The sequence below is a fragment of the Lepisosteus platostomus genome, unplaced genomic scaffold, assembly GCF_059453375.1.
Source record: "Lepisosteus platostomus isolate fLepPlt1 unplaced genomic scaffold, fLepPlt1.hap1 Scaffold_78_H1, whole genome shotgun sequence".
Lineage (NCBI taxonomy): Eukaryota > Metazoa > Chordata > Actinopteri > Semionotiformes > Lepisosteidae > Lepisosteus > Lepisosteus platostomus.
This window is the reverse complement of record NW_028291690.1, coordinates 121,398-137,441: the sequence shown is the minus strand read 5'-3', so window position 1 is coordinate 137,441 and position 16,044 is coordinate 121,398. Positions and strand designations below refer to the sequence as shown.

At 43.3% G+C, this 16,044-nt stretch overlaps 1 long non-coding RNA gene and 5 other non-coding genes across 6 annotated transcripts; 2 read left to right on the top strand and 4 right to left on the bottom strand.

The window, feature by feature from the left end:
* Nucleotides 1-5,884: 5,884 nt before the first annotated feature.
* On the bottom strand, nucleotides 5,885-6,855 carry LOC148631333 (uncharacterized). Its single transcript, XR_015934774.1, has 4 exons — nucleotides 6,681-6,855; nucleotides 6,501-6,559; nucleotides 6,099-6,331; nucleotides 5,885-5,995 (listed from the first exon to the last, which is right to left on the bottom strand). It is a non-coding gene; the product is annotated as an uncharacterized LOC148631333 (long non-coding RNA).
* Nucleotides 6,856-8,156: 1,301 nt separating this feature from the next.
* LOC148631332 (U4 spliceosomal RNA) lies at nucleotides 8,157-8,298 on the bottom strand. The gene has a single exon (XR_015934807.1). It is a non-coding gene; the product is annotated as a U4 spliceosomal RNA (small nuclear RNA).
* A 1,292-nt stretch (nucleotides 8,299-9,590) lies between these two features.
* Nucleotides 9,591-9,709, top strand: LOC148631331 (5S ribosomal RNA). Its single transcript, XR_015934791.1, has one exon. It is a non-coding gene; the product is annotated as a 5S ribosomal RNA (ribosomal RNA).
* A 636-nt stretch (nucleotides 9,710-10,345) lies between these two features.
* Nucleotides 10,346-10,509, bottom strand: LOC148631330 (U1 spliceosomal RNA). The gene has a single exon (XR_015934786.1). It is a non-coding gene; the product is annotated as a U1 spliceosomal RNA (small nuclear RNA).
* Nucleotides 10,510-11,814: 1,305 nt separating this feature from the next.
* LOC148631329 (5S ribosomal RNA) lies at nucleotides 11,815-11,933 on the bottom strand. The gene has a single exon (XR_015934779.1). It is a non-coding gene; the product is annotated as a 5S ribosomal RNA (ribosomal RNA).
* Nucleotides 11,934-13,237: 1,304 nt separating this feature from the next.
* LOC148631328 (U4 spliceosomal RNA) lies at nucleotides 13,238-13,379 on the top strand. Its single transcript, XR_015934806.1, has one exon. It is a non-coding gene; the product is annotated as a U4 spliceosomal RNA (small nuclear RNA).
* Nucleotides 13,380-16,044: the final 2,665 nt, after the last annotated feature.

Sequence of the window (16,044 nt, the reverse complement as noted above, 5' to 3'; positions counted from 1 at the left end):
TAGAGATTCTGTTTGGGATACGGATGTGCATTCTGACAACAATCTCTTTCAAAAAATGATTTTACCTTATCGCAGCTTTGCCCCTCTTGCCTCTTTGGAAAATATCTCCATCTTGTGGTCGTTGTTGGTAATGTCTAGACAATATCTCCATCTTGTGGTCGTTGTTGGTAATGTCTAGACAATATCTCCATCATGTGGTCGTTGTTGGTAATGTCTTCTTATGCCCTTTTTTTATTTCAATTCTTTATTAGTTGATTCTAGAATCTCTACAATAGAGCTGAAAATATCAGTTTTGTAGCAGACAATATGACATTAGTTATAGTCCAATTAAGACTTTATTACCCTGTTTGTAACATAACAAATTAAAATTGATTAAAACTAAGTTTGGAACACCAGGGAACATAAAAAATGATTTTTAGGAAAACCATGAGGTTCTCTGTGTCCGATGCCTGCAAGGGGAGAAAGCTAGAATTCTTTGCTTTTTCAAAATTTGAAAATAAACATCATATAACAACAGCTTTCATTCCTAGGAGTGAAAAATAACCATTTTTGAAGACATTTTAGTTTCTAAAACACTACAATAAAGTTAAAAACATCAGTTTTATATTACTTTTAGTATTTTTAGTGAAATTAGTCATTTATTGCACTATTTTTAATATAATCTCTAATTAAAAGTGAATAGAATTAAGTTTGGAGCAACAAGGAACACAAAAAAAAAGATTTTAAGGAAAAAAATGATGTCTTCTGTGCCAGGTGCCTGCAAGGGGAGAAAGCTAGAATCCTACCCAGGCTCCTGGAGCTCTGTCCTGGCTAAAGGAGGGTGAATCCATCCCCTTCAAAGCTCCATGAAAAAATGATCATTTAAAATTTGAAAAAAAAAACATCATATAACAACAGTTTTCATTCATAGGAGTGAAAAACAACCATTTTTGAAGACATATTAGTTTCTAAAACACTACAATAAAGTTGAAAACATCCGTTTTATATTACATTAATTTTTGTGAAATTAGTCATTTATTGCACTATTTTTAATAAAATCTCTAATTAAAAGTGATTAAAATTAAGTTTGGAACAACAAGGAACACAAAAAAAAAGATTTTAAGGAAAAAAATATTGTCTTCTGTGCCAGGTGCCTGCAAGGGGAGAAAGCTAGAATCCTACCCAGGCTCCTGGAGCTCTGTCCTGGCTAAAGGAGGGTGAATCCATCCCATTCAAAGCTCCATGAAAAAATGATATTTTTAAATTTGAAAAAAAAAAACATTATAGAACAACATCTCTTGGTCCACAGAGTGCAAAAATCCAACTTTGAAGAAAATCCATTGACTGATCCCCGAATCCTGAAGTTTCTTCGCATGATATTGGGCTTGCAACCACTTTCTGGAAAATGATGAAAAATGCCAAAAATGAAAAAAAAGTTATCAATTCTAGAGCCTAAGAGGAAAATAAGACAAATGTATATCTCCAAATAATTTTATGTGCTTCAGAAGAGCCCAGGAAAGTTTTTTGCATACATGAAACCACGCCCGTTTGCACGTAAGCAGACATGGTTGCACACACGACTGCATGAAAGCACGCGTGCATGCAAAATCATCCTGTTAAGCATTTGAAAAGCCGCACCACGGCGCACTTGAAATAGCTCTTACATTAGTGGTCGACACAGGAATCGCCTTTTTATTTACGCTCTTACCAACGCGATGGAAAGCAAAACAAAGCAAAGCAGAGCAAAACAAAACGAACAAACGCAAAACCCTCACGTCCCGCACTTGCATATAACGCCGTTACGTGCCCAAGCGGTATTGTACGTCATCCTAGCACTGCACCCCGGGGCGTACGGTATATGGGAATGAGCACACGCCACGAATCGTCTGAAATCACTCCCTACAGCTGTAAGGCGCCTTGAAGCGTGCACCCCCAACATTCTTCTTTGCGCATCTGTGAAAGGTAAACTCTTGAGCAAACTCTGAACCAGCTCTAAGGAAACTAATCCGATTAGACGTTACTTTGACTCATCCTTTAACAGTTTTCAGTCTCTGTCTTTAAACACCTTGCTCAGTCACATTCAAGCCACAAGTACTCTTCTCGGATGTTGCACAAACAAATCCTAATGTCTTGAAAGCATTGCAGCATGTTTGTGTCCCACTTCCCGTGGCTGCAGGACGACTGACACGAACGGACAAACACAATCTGTGGCATTTAGCGTGACATAGTCTTGCAGGCATCGTGCTGTCTTACTGCAATACTATACCACTTGAGGAAACAGTCCATCTGGCCATGAAACTCATTTGAACGTCTAGCTACAGCAACTAACAATAACATGATTTATTCAGGATGTGTGGAATCAGCACGTCCCGGAGACAGCTTCTGAAATCGTGAGCATTCTCTGGTGGTGTCCTGGAGGGCTCCCCCGGGCATGTGTTGGTGGTATAGTGGTGAGCATAGCTACCTTCCAAGCAGTTGACCCGGATTTGATTCCTGGCCAACGCAGTGGCAAGTGTTTTCAAATGCTGTCACAAGCCTTGGATTGTGACTAGCAAAGCGAAGCCTTTTGAAAGAGCTAAAGCACTGCAAAACGGAATTGAAGGAGAATCTTACAGGGGATTCTGAGCGGTGTCTAAATAAATAAATTCACAGCGTCCGCGGATGGCATTTTGCAGCTGGAAGTAGATGTCGACGCTTTTTGCACACAGCACCAAAAAAGCGTCTTTTTTGAAGGTACAGGCATTGAGCATTGGTGGTTCATTGTTAGAACTCTCGCCTGCCACGCAGGAGGCTTGGTTTCGATTCCTGGCCAGTGGCTTTTGCAGCGAACGGCTCCATCACTTGCATCCCAACTTTTGCAACTCGCAACTGAAAACCCACTGAAGCTAAGCAGGTGTGAGCCAGGTCAGAATCCGGATGAGGGTGAGCTACAGGGAAAAACAAAGCTTCCAGCTGGAAGCGGTGTTAATGGTGCCGGCGGGGGGGCGCTCACCCTGAGGTCTGTGCGGGTCCCAATGCCCCAGTATAGTGACGGAGATGCTGTGTTGTAAAAGGGCGCTGTCTTTTTGGATAAAACCGAGGTCACAGCGCTCTGTGGTCATTCAAAATGACCACCAAAACCTTTGACAAAAGCTCTTGGTAATTGATGGTCTTCAATAATGCTTCTCCTTTAGGTACATTTTAAATCAGCTGAAAAATGCTGTGAAATGGGGGGGCACTTCAGGCCAGTGTAGGATTTGGGTTACAAGAACCATGAAACTGCACGAGAAAGCCCGTACACTGATTACACGGCTTTCTATTCAAAGGAGGACAAAAGAAATTCCCTGAGTTTGATTTTTTGCAGCACAGAGAGGAGCACTGTCATGAGGCCGGTTAGCTCAGTTGGTTAGAGCGTGGTGCTAATAACGCCAAGGTCGCGGGTTTGAGCCCTGTACGGGCCAGGTCTAGGTCCAGGTCCCTGTTTATGAAACAGGCAAATGACTGTCTCAGGGGCCCATTCCTCATTCTCAAGACACATGTATGCAGTATGTACACCGTGCATTGAGCAATAGGGACTGAATACACCACAGGTAAGGTTAGAAGTCATTCTGAGGTGCCACATGTGAGGGATACAGCTAGGCATCCGAAATGTAGGGTTTGAGGCCCTTCAGGAGTACTGCATCCTTTGAGACAGACCCGTGCATGTTAAACAAATGATCATTTCTTTCGGCATTAGGGACTAAATATACTAAACATATGATGCTAAAATGTTATTTTCACATATATTAATGTAATAAATGATTGCTTATGCTTTATAAACAAATCTAATTAAAATAAAAGCTTAAGTTTTGTATTTATCTTGTACCATAGAACATGATTTTCTTTGTATTTCAAGCCCACAAAGTGTCCAAATGACGCACTACATGATATAAGGAAGATTATCACATGCATATCGGTATTATCTTTCTTATGAAAATGCATTCCTTTCATTACCTTTTACTTTTTAAAATGAACTCAAATTGAGTATAATGTAATAATTTAAGTAGAATAGATTCTAATAATATAATGATCCAGTGTTTTGCACTACTTCACTGCTTCACTGCTCTATGCCATCTGGAAATAAATCCTCAGACTGCTTACTGCCCTGGGCATGTACCAATAAATTAAAGGAGCACATCTGTTTATCACTGCGTTGAAGCAGGAGACACACAGTCTCTGCAAACACATCCTAGATACAGTGTTCCAGCACCTTTGACCTCATCCAGAACGTATCATTTCTTGAAAGGGATTGCTGTCCGAATGCACATCTGAATCCCAAACAGAACCTCTAGTAAAATACGATCATTTGTGAAACAGGCAAATGACTGTCTCAGGGGCCCATTCCTCATTGTCAGACACATGTATGGAATGCTTTCACTGTGCATTGAGCAATAGGGATTAAAAACACCGCAGGTAAGGTTAGATGTCATGTTCTATGATCATTTCTTTCAGCATTAGGGACTAAATATACTAAACGTATGATGCTAAAATGTTATTTTCACATATATTAATGTAATAAATGATTGCTTATGCTTTATAAACAAATCTAATTAAAATAAAAGCTTAAGTTTTGTATTTATCTTGTACCATAGAACATGATTTGCTTTGTATTTCAAGCCCACAAAGTGTCCAAATGTTCTATGATCATTTCTTTCAGCATTAGGGACTAAATATACCAAACGTATGATGCTAAAATCCTGAAAAAAGGATGTGCTCCATCTCGTCAGTAGATTGGATTCCAAAACTGATTTGGGTCAATATACATTACCTTTGAAATTAAAGTACAGTCTACTGTAGGGAACCATCAACTTAGAAAGCATTGGCCTTCCCTGGGGGTCAGGTAGGTGCAAAAGATAAACTTTTATCCTATCTTTACCTTAAGATAAGTGGCCAAGCAGTATTTTTCAAAGTTTCACCAAGCACATCATGTTGCCATAGTAGACAAAGTTCTATAAAATGTTAAATAACTTTTAAAAAAAGCATCTTGGTCTTACAGTACTGTACAAGGTGAATTAAACTGTCCCTGGTAATAAAAAGTAATTAGAAGCATCTCAGAAACTTTATCTCTAGAAACATTAGCTGTTTTATATCATGTAATTTAGTGTGATGTTGTCAGAATTCAAGGACATTATCACACACAGAAATTGGTTCAGTTAAATCTAAAAAACACAGCTAAACATGGGTTTAAATGTAACAGAAGTCTTACCTCTTGTCAAAAGATTTAATTCAAGAAGCGATGTAATAAATGATTGCTTATGCTTTATAAAGAAATCTAATTAAAATAAAAGCTTAAGTTTTGTATTTATCTTGTACCATAGAACATGATTTTCTTTGTATTTGAAGCCCACAAAGTGTCCAAATGATGCACTACATGATATAAGGAAGATTATCACATGCATATCGGTATTATCTTTCTTATGAAAATGCATTCCTTTCATTACCTTTTACTTTTTAAAATGAACTCAAATTGTGTATAATGTAATAATTTAAGTAGAATAGATTCAGGTAGGAAATATAGAGTCATGATGTTTATGGCTGACATCATTTCACATGGGTGAATTTTAAGCTAAGAAATAAAAACATTTACAATGAAGATACCATTACTTAATTTTAAATGCCTTTAAAAAATAAATACCTCCTGAGAATAATTTGCCACTCCCAGATCCTTGGTAAGGTACTGTTTGAATCCAATCAGGAGAGGAGCATCCAGGGAGTGCTTTCTATAGAGTACAGCTTGGGCCACTCTCTTCCGGCCTGCTGATACTTTTTAACTACTCAGGGCCTGTAAGGATATAAAACACCGGTTTAAACATTTTATACCTATAAGACAAATTAGAATTTTAGTAAAAAATAGATACATCTGAAAAATAAAAAGTCTTACTGCTGATAGAGTTCATCAGAGCTCACATCTTCCCTTTCCTTATCCGCTTCTGTTTCAGTTTCTAGAGCAGCCTCTGGCATCTCTTCCTCCTGGACAGCGGCCTCTTGCTCAGGGCCGCTGGAATGCAGGTATATTCTTTTCAACATGCTTTTACATAATATGTTGTAACAATGATTTCAAAAAGAAACTACAGAAGCCTTACAGATTAAAAATATCTCACCTTGCCAATGTGTCTTCAGGCTCCCCATGTACAAAAAGGCCCAAGGACTCTAGCAGTCTTACAACCACTATCCTGTTTGCCTCACCAGACACGATCTCTATTCTGTGGTAATCCACGATGACCCCGTTTTTCAGGTGATTCATCATGTCCTCCCTCGCCTGTTGAGAGGCCATCCTGATCTCTTCTGCCGTGGCGTGCTTCATACACGACCTCTTCAAGTGAGCGGGTTTCCTCTGAAAATAAATAATACCATCTGTGTATAGAAACAAGCTAAGACTGATTTCTTAAATTATCCTTAATTTTCTCTCTCATAGTTTGAGCATAATGATTTTATTGCATTTATAAAAGAATTGCTCATTGCTCCTAAATAAATAATGGTTTCATAAAAAAGTGAACACTTACTTGGTCTCAGTCACAGACTTTCCAATAGAAGCCATTGTGGAGTTCAGCAACTGCAGGTCCTAGAAGTGGGGAAGGAATTTTAAAAGAGAAATTGAATTACAATACAGAAGGAATGGCTGAGGGATCACTGAAATATATATATACAAATTCCAAAGACTGAGTCCATATAGAAACAACTACCTTTCATTTTCAGTATAAGAAAAAAAAACATTATCTTCCAAAGCATCATAAAATTGTCCCTTCTTCCAGACTCTACTTCTCTCTTGTAGTAGTATAGCAGACCTTTCCAGGTGAGCAGATCACAGAGTCCGAAATGAGCTTCCTCCATCAAGCAAAGTACCTGAACATGACTCTGTCTTCATAAAAGCGCCCCTGTAATAAAGAAATTAAATCCGAAATCAAGAGGGCAGTTGCCTACTGAAATACAAGAAGTCATCAATTTTAACCTAGCAACACATTAAAGGCTGAATCTATACAAGTACGATTCTAGAAATGCTCACCAGATGACGTTTTAAGAAGGAACTGCGCCTCAGGTTCCGCCGAGATCTTAACTCGGATGGCAGGATTCAGAGTCCGGAGTGCGGACTGATGGCGCACGGAGGGTCCATATACTGTGGATCCCTCAGTGATCTTCCGCGTATTCAAACCGCCAGCGTGTGACTCCCCTGTCCCCGTGACCTCATTGCTCTGCTCTCTCCTCTGTGCAGCTGAGCCCGACTCACGGTAAAATGGAAAAAAATATGCCCTCGACGTGAGATTTATTCTGGAGCGAGCCAGTGTTGCGCATAGCTGCCTTCAAAGCAGTTAACCCAGGTTCGATTCCCGGCCAACGCAGTTGCGAATGTTTTCAAATGCTGTCATGAGCCTTGGATTGTGACTAGCAAAGCGAAGCCTTTTGAAAGAGCTAAAGCACTGCAAAACGGAATTGAAGGAGAATCTTACAGGGGATTCTGAGCAGTGTCTGCATACATGCAGTCAGATAAAGGTGCTGAAAGCTTGAGCTACTCTCAATGTCATGCTGCCCTTCCCCGGAGTAAATCTGTTACATTGAAAAAATGCTTCTGGCAGGTTCAAAAAGGGACCCTTGTTAATTGGAGAAATCAATGATTTCGAATGAATTCTGTATGCGTTAAAAGACAGCTATACACAGAAAACATGCAGGACACTGCTCATGATGTTTCCCGAGCCGAAACACAGTGCGTTTTTCCAAGCCATTTGACAAAGCCCACCCACTGAAAACTGCAGCAGATCGTGTAAAGACGTTCAACTTTGTAACTACTGCACGCACAGGAAGCAGAATAAATTCCTCTTTTCAAACTGTCAAAGGTTTGCTTTGCGAACGCTGCAGGACATCGCACAATCTCTTTTGAATGGGGACAAACGATTTATTATGGGGCGCAGTAAGTACAGACGTTTAAAAAGCTCCACTCATGCCGACGATGCAGCATGAAGAAGCGCAACCTAACGTTTGACAGACAAAAGCCGGGCGCCGCTACGAGCAATATGAAATCAAACTGACAGCACACGGCGTTTCGCGCTGACTCAAAAGTGATCTCGACAGACGCTGTTCTCTGCATAACGCTGAAAGAGCTAAAGAGCGTTTCTTTCTACCATGATGTTACCATGACAAAATCTGTCTTTAAACACCTTGCTCAGTCTCTGACGAGACTGTCAAAAATTGCTTTCGCCGATTGTATTGCAAACCGGCGGAAGCGGGGTATTGGGAAAAGTTTTCAACTAGCAATAATCGCGCCTCGGCTAAACCTCACAGGCTACGATACTGCCACTGCGCAAAGCTGACGGTTGCCAGGCAACCGCGGGGATCCTATGGAAATCGTTATCGATCGTCTCATGGCATGTCGTTGCTATAACGCTTCATATTTGTCGTCTTCTTCTTCTTCTAGCTTGAGGTTTTGAAGAATTTCATGACAGACAAGGGCTCCGTTGGGAACAAAGGGCGTTGTGAAAAAACCGTTGCTTATTTTCAGCAGCAGAAATACAACCCTTTAAATACAAGATGACAGAACAATGAGGAAGGGCATGCCGGGAGGAACTCATGCACTACAGAGGAAAGGGGGCGGGAACGTACAGTTCACATTCAAGCCACAAGTACTCTTCTTGGATGTTGCACAAACAAATCCTAACGTCTTGAAAGCATTGCAGCATGTTTGTGTCCCACTTCCCGTGGCTGCGGGACGACTGACACGAACGGACAAACACAATCTGTGGCGTTTAGCGTGACATAGTCTTGCAGGCATCGTGCTGTCTCACTGCAATATTATACCACTGGAGGAAACAGTCCATCTGGCCATGAAACTCATTTGAACGTCTAGCTACAGCAACTAACAATATCATGATTTATTCAGGATGTGTGGAATCAGCACGTCCCGGAGACAGCTTCCGAAATCGTGAGCATTCTCTGGTGGTAGGGGCGTTCAAGATGCCGCTCAGGTGGGAGGTAAAGTTTAGTGGTTGGGGAGTTTTTTTGAGTTTTTCATGACCTGAATGTTAATTTTTGCTTTTTTTGACTACAGAAAAATAAGGACTTAACACTAGTTGTTTAAACTTCAGTTATAATTGAAAGAAAAAAAAAACGATTTTTTTTAGGTTTAAAAAGTCCGATATGAGTAACACTGGGAAAAGAAAAGAGAGTGCTGGGTCTTCGAAGGAGAACTCTAAGATACCTCAATCGTATATGTATAGCACTACAAAAAAATCGATGGCAACTAAAGGGAAAAGTGAAGCAGCTGCAGGGGCAGCAAGAGGGCGGAGGTGCCGCGCGCCCGGCCGACGTGTTGGACCGGTGTGCTTTACGTGCTGAAATAAACACGCGACAGCCCCGAAATGTTTCCAGAGTGCTGTGCACTGAAGACTTGCCTGGTGCTCCTCCGTGCAGATTGTTTGTCCTCCTCCAGTGCGGGACGAGCCAACACAAGGGAGCGCATTCGCCAACATCCAGGCACGCAATGCGATTTGGAAAGCAGCTCCTTTCCAAAGAGTTGCACACGAACGATCCTTCAGTCCCGCTCGGGGGGCACGGAACCCCCGCCACACACAGCTTCAAGTAGCGAGTCAGGCGCCGGGACTTTCGCTTACGGCCACACCACCCTGAACACGCCTGATCTCGTCTGATCTCGGAAGCTAAGCAGCGTCGGGCCTGGTTAGTACTTGGATGGAAGACTGCCTGGGAATACCAGGTGCTGTAAGCTTTTGCTCTCCCGGCCAGCAGGGGTCGCCGTTGGTGCCGTAGGCTTTGGGAGGAAAACCTGCAGAATGGAAAGGTGATCTATAGCCTCATCTCTAGAGATGTTTTGTTGCTGTGGCATGTGTGTGACCCATATTCGAAAAAAAAAACCCGTCTGTAAAACGAATATCGAAGCTGCCTCTAAATCTGCAAATGAAGATGAGTCGATAAACCACTCGTTTTTCGTATAACTAGACATATATTCATTTGTTACCGATTTCATTCATTGAGCACGAATACAATAGAGGTACAGCCATTCACTGTTTGACATGTCTGCACTGGTACAGAACCGAGCAATCAGAAAACGGGTGAAACTGTCTTTAGACTCAGCATACAGTACCGAGGCCCCCCATGACCAAATAAAGGCTAACCTCGATAATCAGCCTAAAGAACGCAGACTACAGCAAAACGACTGACTTTGAAAAGGGAATGAACGTCCGGAAGGAGTAGTGGAACTAGCTTGAGATGCTTCTCCGGACCCCTAACTAAAAGCCAGCGAGAACCAGCAGCGGCGTCCACTCCTGTCGAACCGGGATCCTTCCGCAGCCACGCAGCTCGTGGTGTCCTAACCCTCCCGTATCTGATTTTGGACCAAGCACATCAGGGGAGAGCGCGAACGCAGTCCCCCACTACCAGAAATTATGCAGTCGAGATTCCCACATTTGGGGAATTCGCAGGGGTCAGCACAGCCGGAGTGCAATGGCCGAGCCTCGCCCTGGGTGAACCTCCTTCTTGATCAAGGTATCTCCCCTGCCAGGTAAGTATGAGTTAAACAGGCCCCTGCAAGCGGCCCGCACCCACAGCACAAATCGCGCAGCCTAGGCCACCTCCTCGCCCTGCACGCCACCGCCTCCTGCTGGGCCCACTCTTTCACACACTCACACGCCACACTAACACTCAAAAGTGTGGGCAAAACGAGAAAACGAGCGCGCCGTTTCCTACACATCTGCAGTCGCCGTTGCGCATTCGCAGCATGTCCCGGGATGCAATTCGGCCTCATTGCGACGTGCGCCTGCCACACACCGAACAAACCTTTTCAGCAATTTCCAAAAAACGGGCCTGCTTGCCTGCCCACAAGGCTCCGTCTCTTACCTGCTCTCCAGAGCCTGCTGCCTTCTGTGCTTTTCTCTCGGCACCGCTGCAGTGCACACAACTCCTGCAGCGGGAGGGGGGGAGAAAGTTCCCGCGCTCTGCCGCAGGGAAGGCTCGCTCCGTGCGCACACGTCCTTTCGATGCCAGTCCAACAAGTGCTCCGCATTAGCTGCGTCGGGGCTCCAATGGCCACAATGCCGGGGAATGGCACCTGTAAAGTGTTAATTGGGGCACAGGAACAGCCCGTCTCGTCTCGGGGGGGCCGGCTTCAGAGACAATACAGCAAACACAGCGGGGCGGGGGAAGAAGACGACACCACACATGCGGGTACATTCAGCTCCGGCGGGAACGAGACATTTGTCGGTCTTTTCAAGTGCCGAGAGCCGAGCAATCCTTCACTTGTATCGTTTCTCCCCGGTGACTAGATCTGGCCCTGCGACTCTCGACTGGGCTCACCCCCGGGGCAGCCCAGCAGGTGTGAGCCTGGCCGGCACCCGGATGGGAGATTCCACCCCGGAAAAGCTCCGGTTGCTGCTGCTCCTGCAAGAGGTGTGACTGGGACCAGTAGGGAGCGCTCACCCTGCGGGCTGTGTGGCTCTCTTACGCCCCAGCCTCCTGATGGCGACACTCTGCTGCACAAACAGGCGCCGTCCTTCGGGGGAGGCGTCAAACCGAGGTCCCGACCCTCCTTGGCCATTAGGAAACCCCAGGGCTCAATGAATGAAATCGGTAACAAATGAATAAATGTCTAGTTATACGAAAAACGAGTGGTTTATCGACTCATCTTCATTTGCAGATTTAGAGGCAGCTTCGATATTCGTTTTACAGACGGGTTTTTTTTTTTGAATATGGGTCACACACATGCCACAGCAACAAAACATCTCTAGAGATGAGGCTATAGATCACCTTTCCATCCTGCAGGTTTTCCTCCCAAAGCCTACGGCACCAACGGCGACCCCTGCTGGCCGGGAGAGCAAAAGCTTACAGCACCTGGTATTCCCAGGCGGTCTCCCATCCAAGTACTAACCAGGCCCAACCCTGCTTAGCTTCCGAGATCAGACAAGATCGGGCGTGTCCAGGGTGGTGTGGCCGTAAGCGAGAGCCCTGGCGCATGACTCGCTACTTGAAGCTGTGTGTGGCGGGGGTTCCATGCCCCCCGAGCGGGACTGAAGGATCGTTCGTGTGCAACTCTTTGGAAAGGAGCTGCTTTCCAAATCGCATTGCGTGCCTGGATGTTGGCGAATGCGCTCCCTTGTGTTGGCTCGTCCCGCACTGGAGGAGGACAAACAATCTGCACGGAGGAGCACCAGGCAAGTCTTCAGTGCACAGCACTCTGGAAACATTTCGGGGCTGTCGCGTGTTTATTTCAGCACGTAAAGCGCACCGGTCCAACACGTCGGCCGGGCGCGCGGCGCCTCCGCCCTCTTGCTGCCCCTGCAGCTGCTTCACTTTTCCCTTTAGTTGCCATCGATTTTTTTGTAGTGCTATACATATACGATTGAGGTATCTTAGAGTTCTCCTTCGAAGACCCAGCACTCTCTTTTCTTTTCCCAGTGTTACTCATATCGGACTTTTTAAACATAAAAGGGTTAACCCTAAAAAAATCGTTTTTTTTTTCTTTCAATTATAACTGAAGTTTAAACAACTAGTGTTAAGTCCTTATTTTTCTGTAGTCAAAAAAAGCAAAAATTAACATTCAGGTCATGAAAAACTCAAAAAAACTCCCCAACAACTAAACTTTACCTCCCACCTGAGCGCCATCTTGAACGCCCCTACCACCAGAGAATGCTCACGATTTCGGAAGCTGTCTCCGGGACGTGCTGATTCCACACATCCTGAATAAATCATGATATTGTTAGTTGCTGTAGCTAGACGTTCAAATGAGTTTCATGGCCAGATGGACTGTTTCCTCCAGCGGTATAGTATTGCAGTGAGACAGCACGATGCCTGCAAGACTATGTCACGCTAAACGCCACAGATTGTTTGTCCGTTCTTGTCAGTCGTCCCGCAGCCACGGGAAGTGGGACACAAACATGCTGCAATGCTTTCAAGACGTTAGGATTTGTTTGTGCAACATCCAAGAAGAGTACTTGTGGCTTGAATGTGAACTGTACGTGCCCGCCCCCTTTCCTCTATAGTGCATGAGTTCCTCCCGGCATGACCTTCGTCATTGTTCTGTCATCTTTTATTTAAAGGGTTGTATTTCTGCTGCTGAAAATAAGCAACGGTTTTCTCACAACGCCCTTTGTTCCCAACGGAGCCCTTGTCTGTCATGAAATTCTTCAAAACCTCAAGCTAGAAGAAGAAGAAGACGACAAATATGAAGCGTTATAGCAACGACATGCCATGAGACGATCGATAACGATTTCCATAGGATCCCCGCGGTTGCCTGGCAACCGTCAGCTTTGCGCAGTGGCAGTATCGTAGCCTGTGAGGTTTAGCCGAGGCGCGATTATTGCTAGTTGAAAACTTTTCCCAATACCCCGCTTCCGCCGGTTTGCAATACAATCGGCGAAAGCAATTTTTGACAGTCTCGTCAGAGACTGAGCAAGGTGTTTAAAGACAGATTTGGTCATGGTGATATCATGGTAGAAAGAAACGAGCTTGTTACGTGTCAACAGAAACGCTCTTTAGCTCTTTCAGCTTTATGCAGAGAACAGCGTCTGTCGAGATTACTTTTGTGTCAGCGCGAAACGCCGTGTGCTGTCAGTATGATTTCATATTGCTCGTAGCGGCGCCTGGCTTTTGTCTGTCAAACGTTAGGTTGCGCTTCTTCATGCTGCATCGTCGGCATGAGTGGAGCATTTTAAACGTCTGTACTTACTGCGCCCCATAAGAAATCGTTTGTCCCTGTTCAAAAGAGATTGTGCGATGTCCTGCAGCGTTCGCAAAGCAAACCTTTGACAGTTTGAAAAGAGGAATTTATTCTGCTTCCTGTGCGTGCAGTAGTTACAAAGTTGAACGTCTTTACACGATCTGCTGCAGTTTTCAGTGGGTGGGCTTTGTCAAATGGCTTGGAAAAACGCACTCTGTTTCGGCTCGGGAAACATCATGAGCAGTGTCCTGCATGTTTTCTGTGTATAGCTGTCTTTTAACGCGTACAGAATTCATTCGAAATCATTGATTTCTCCAATTAACAAGGGTCCCTTTTTGAACCTGCCAGAAGCATTCTTTCAATGTAACAGATTTACTCCGGGGAAGGGCAGCATGACATTGAGAGTAGCTCAAGCTTTCAGCACCTTTATCTGACTGCATGTATGCAGACACTGCTCAGAATCCCCTGTAAGATTCTCCTTCAATTCCGTTTTGCAGTGCTTTAGCTCTTTCAAAAGGCTTCGCTTTGCTAGTCACAATCCAAGGCTCATGACAGCATTTGAAAACATTTGCAACTGCATTGGCCGGGAATCGAACCTGGGTCAACTGCTTTGAAGGCAGCTATGCGCAACACTGGCTCGCTCCAGAGTAAATTTCACGTCGAGGGCATATTTTTTTCCATTTTACCGTGAGTCGGGCTCAGCTGCACAGAGGAGAGAGCAGAGCAATGAGGTCACGGGGAAGAAGGGACAATTTTATGATGCTTTGGAAGATAATGTTTTTTTTTTCTTATACTGAAAATGAAAGGTAGTTGTTTCTATATGGACTCAGTCTTTGGAATTTGTATATATATATTTCAGTGATCCCTCAGCCATTCCTTCTGTATTGTAATTCAATTTCTCTTTTAAAATTCCTTCCCCATTTCTAGGACCTGCAGTTGCTGAACTCCACAATGGCTTCTATTGGAAAGTCTGTGACTGAGACCAAGTAAGTGCTCACTTTTTTATGAAACCATTATTTATTTTGGAGCAATGAGCAATTCTTATATAAATGCAATAAAATCATTATGCTCAAACTATGAGAGAGAAAATTAAGGATAATTTAAGAAATCAGTCTTAGCTTGTTTCTATACACAGATGGTATTATTTATTTTCAAAGGAAACCCGCGAGGATTCCCCTGGTGTGCAAGATGTGCCTGAATACTCTTGATCAGCTTCCTGCTCACTTGAAGAGGGCGTGTATGAAGCACGCCACGGCAGAAGAGATCAGGATGGCCTCTCAACAGGCGAGGGAGGACATGATGAATCACCTGAAGAATGGGGTCATCGTGGATTACCACAGAATAGAGATCGTGTCTGGTGAGGCAAACAGGATAGTGGTTGTAAGACTGCTAGAGTCCTTGGGCCTTTTTGTACATGGGAAGCCTGAAGACACATTGGCAAGGTGAGATATTTTTAATCTGTAAGGCTTCTGTAGTTTCTTTTTGAAATCATTGTTACAACATATTATGTAAAAGCATGTTGAAAAGAATATACCTGCATTCCAGCGGCCCTGAGCAAGAGGCCGCAGTCCAGGAGGAAGAGATGCCAGAGGCTGCTCTAGAAACTGAAACAGAAGCGGATAAGGAAGGGGAAGATGTGAGCTCTGAAGAACTCTATCAGCAGTAAGACTTTTTATTTTTCAGATGTATCTATTTTTTACTAAAATTCTAATTTGTCTTATAGGTATAAAATGTTTAAACCGGTGTTTTATATCCTTACAGGCCCTGAGTAGTTAAAAAGTATCAGCAGGCCGGAAGAGAGTGGCCCAAGCTGGACTCTATAGAAAGCACTCCCTGGATGCTCCTCTCCTGATTGGATTCAAACAGTACCTTACCAAGGATCTGGGAGTGGCAAATTATTCTCAGGAGGTATTTATTTTTTAAACGCATTAAAAATTAAGCAATGGTATCTTCATTGTAAATGTTTTTATTTCTTAGCTTAAAATTCACCCATGTGAAATGATGTCAGCCATAAACATCATGACTCTATATTTCCTACCTGAATCTATTCTACTTAAATTATTACATTATACACAATTTGAGTTCATTTTAAAAAGTAAAAGGTAATGAAAGGAATGCATTTTTAAAAGAAAGATAATACCGATATGCATGTGATAATCTTCCTTATATCATGTAGTGCGTCATTTGGACACTTTGTGGGCTTGAAATACAAAGAAAATCATGTTCTATGGTACAAGATAAATACAAAACTTAAGCTTTTATTTTAATTAGATTTGTTTATAAAGCATAAGCAATCATTTATTACATCGCTTCTTGAATTAAATCTTTTGACAAGAGGTAAGACTTCTATTTTACATTTAAACCCATGTTTAGCTGCGTTTTTTAGATTTAAC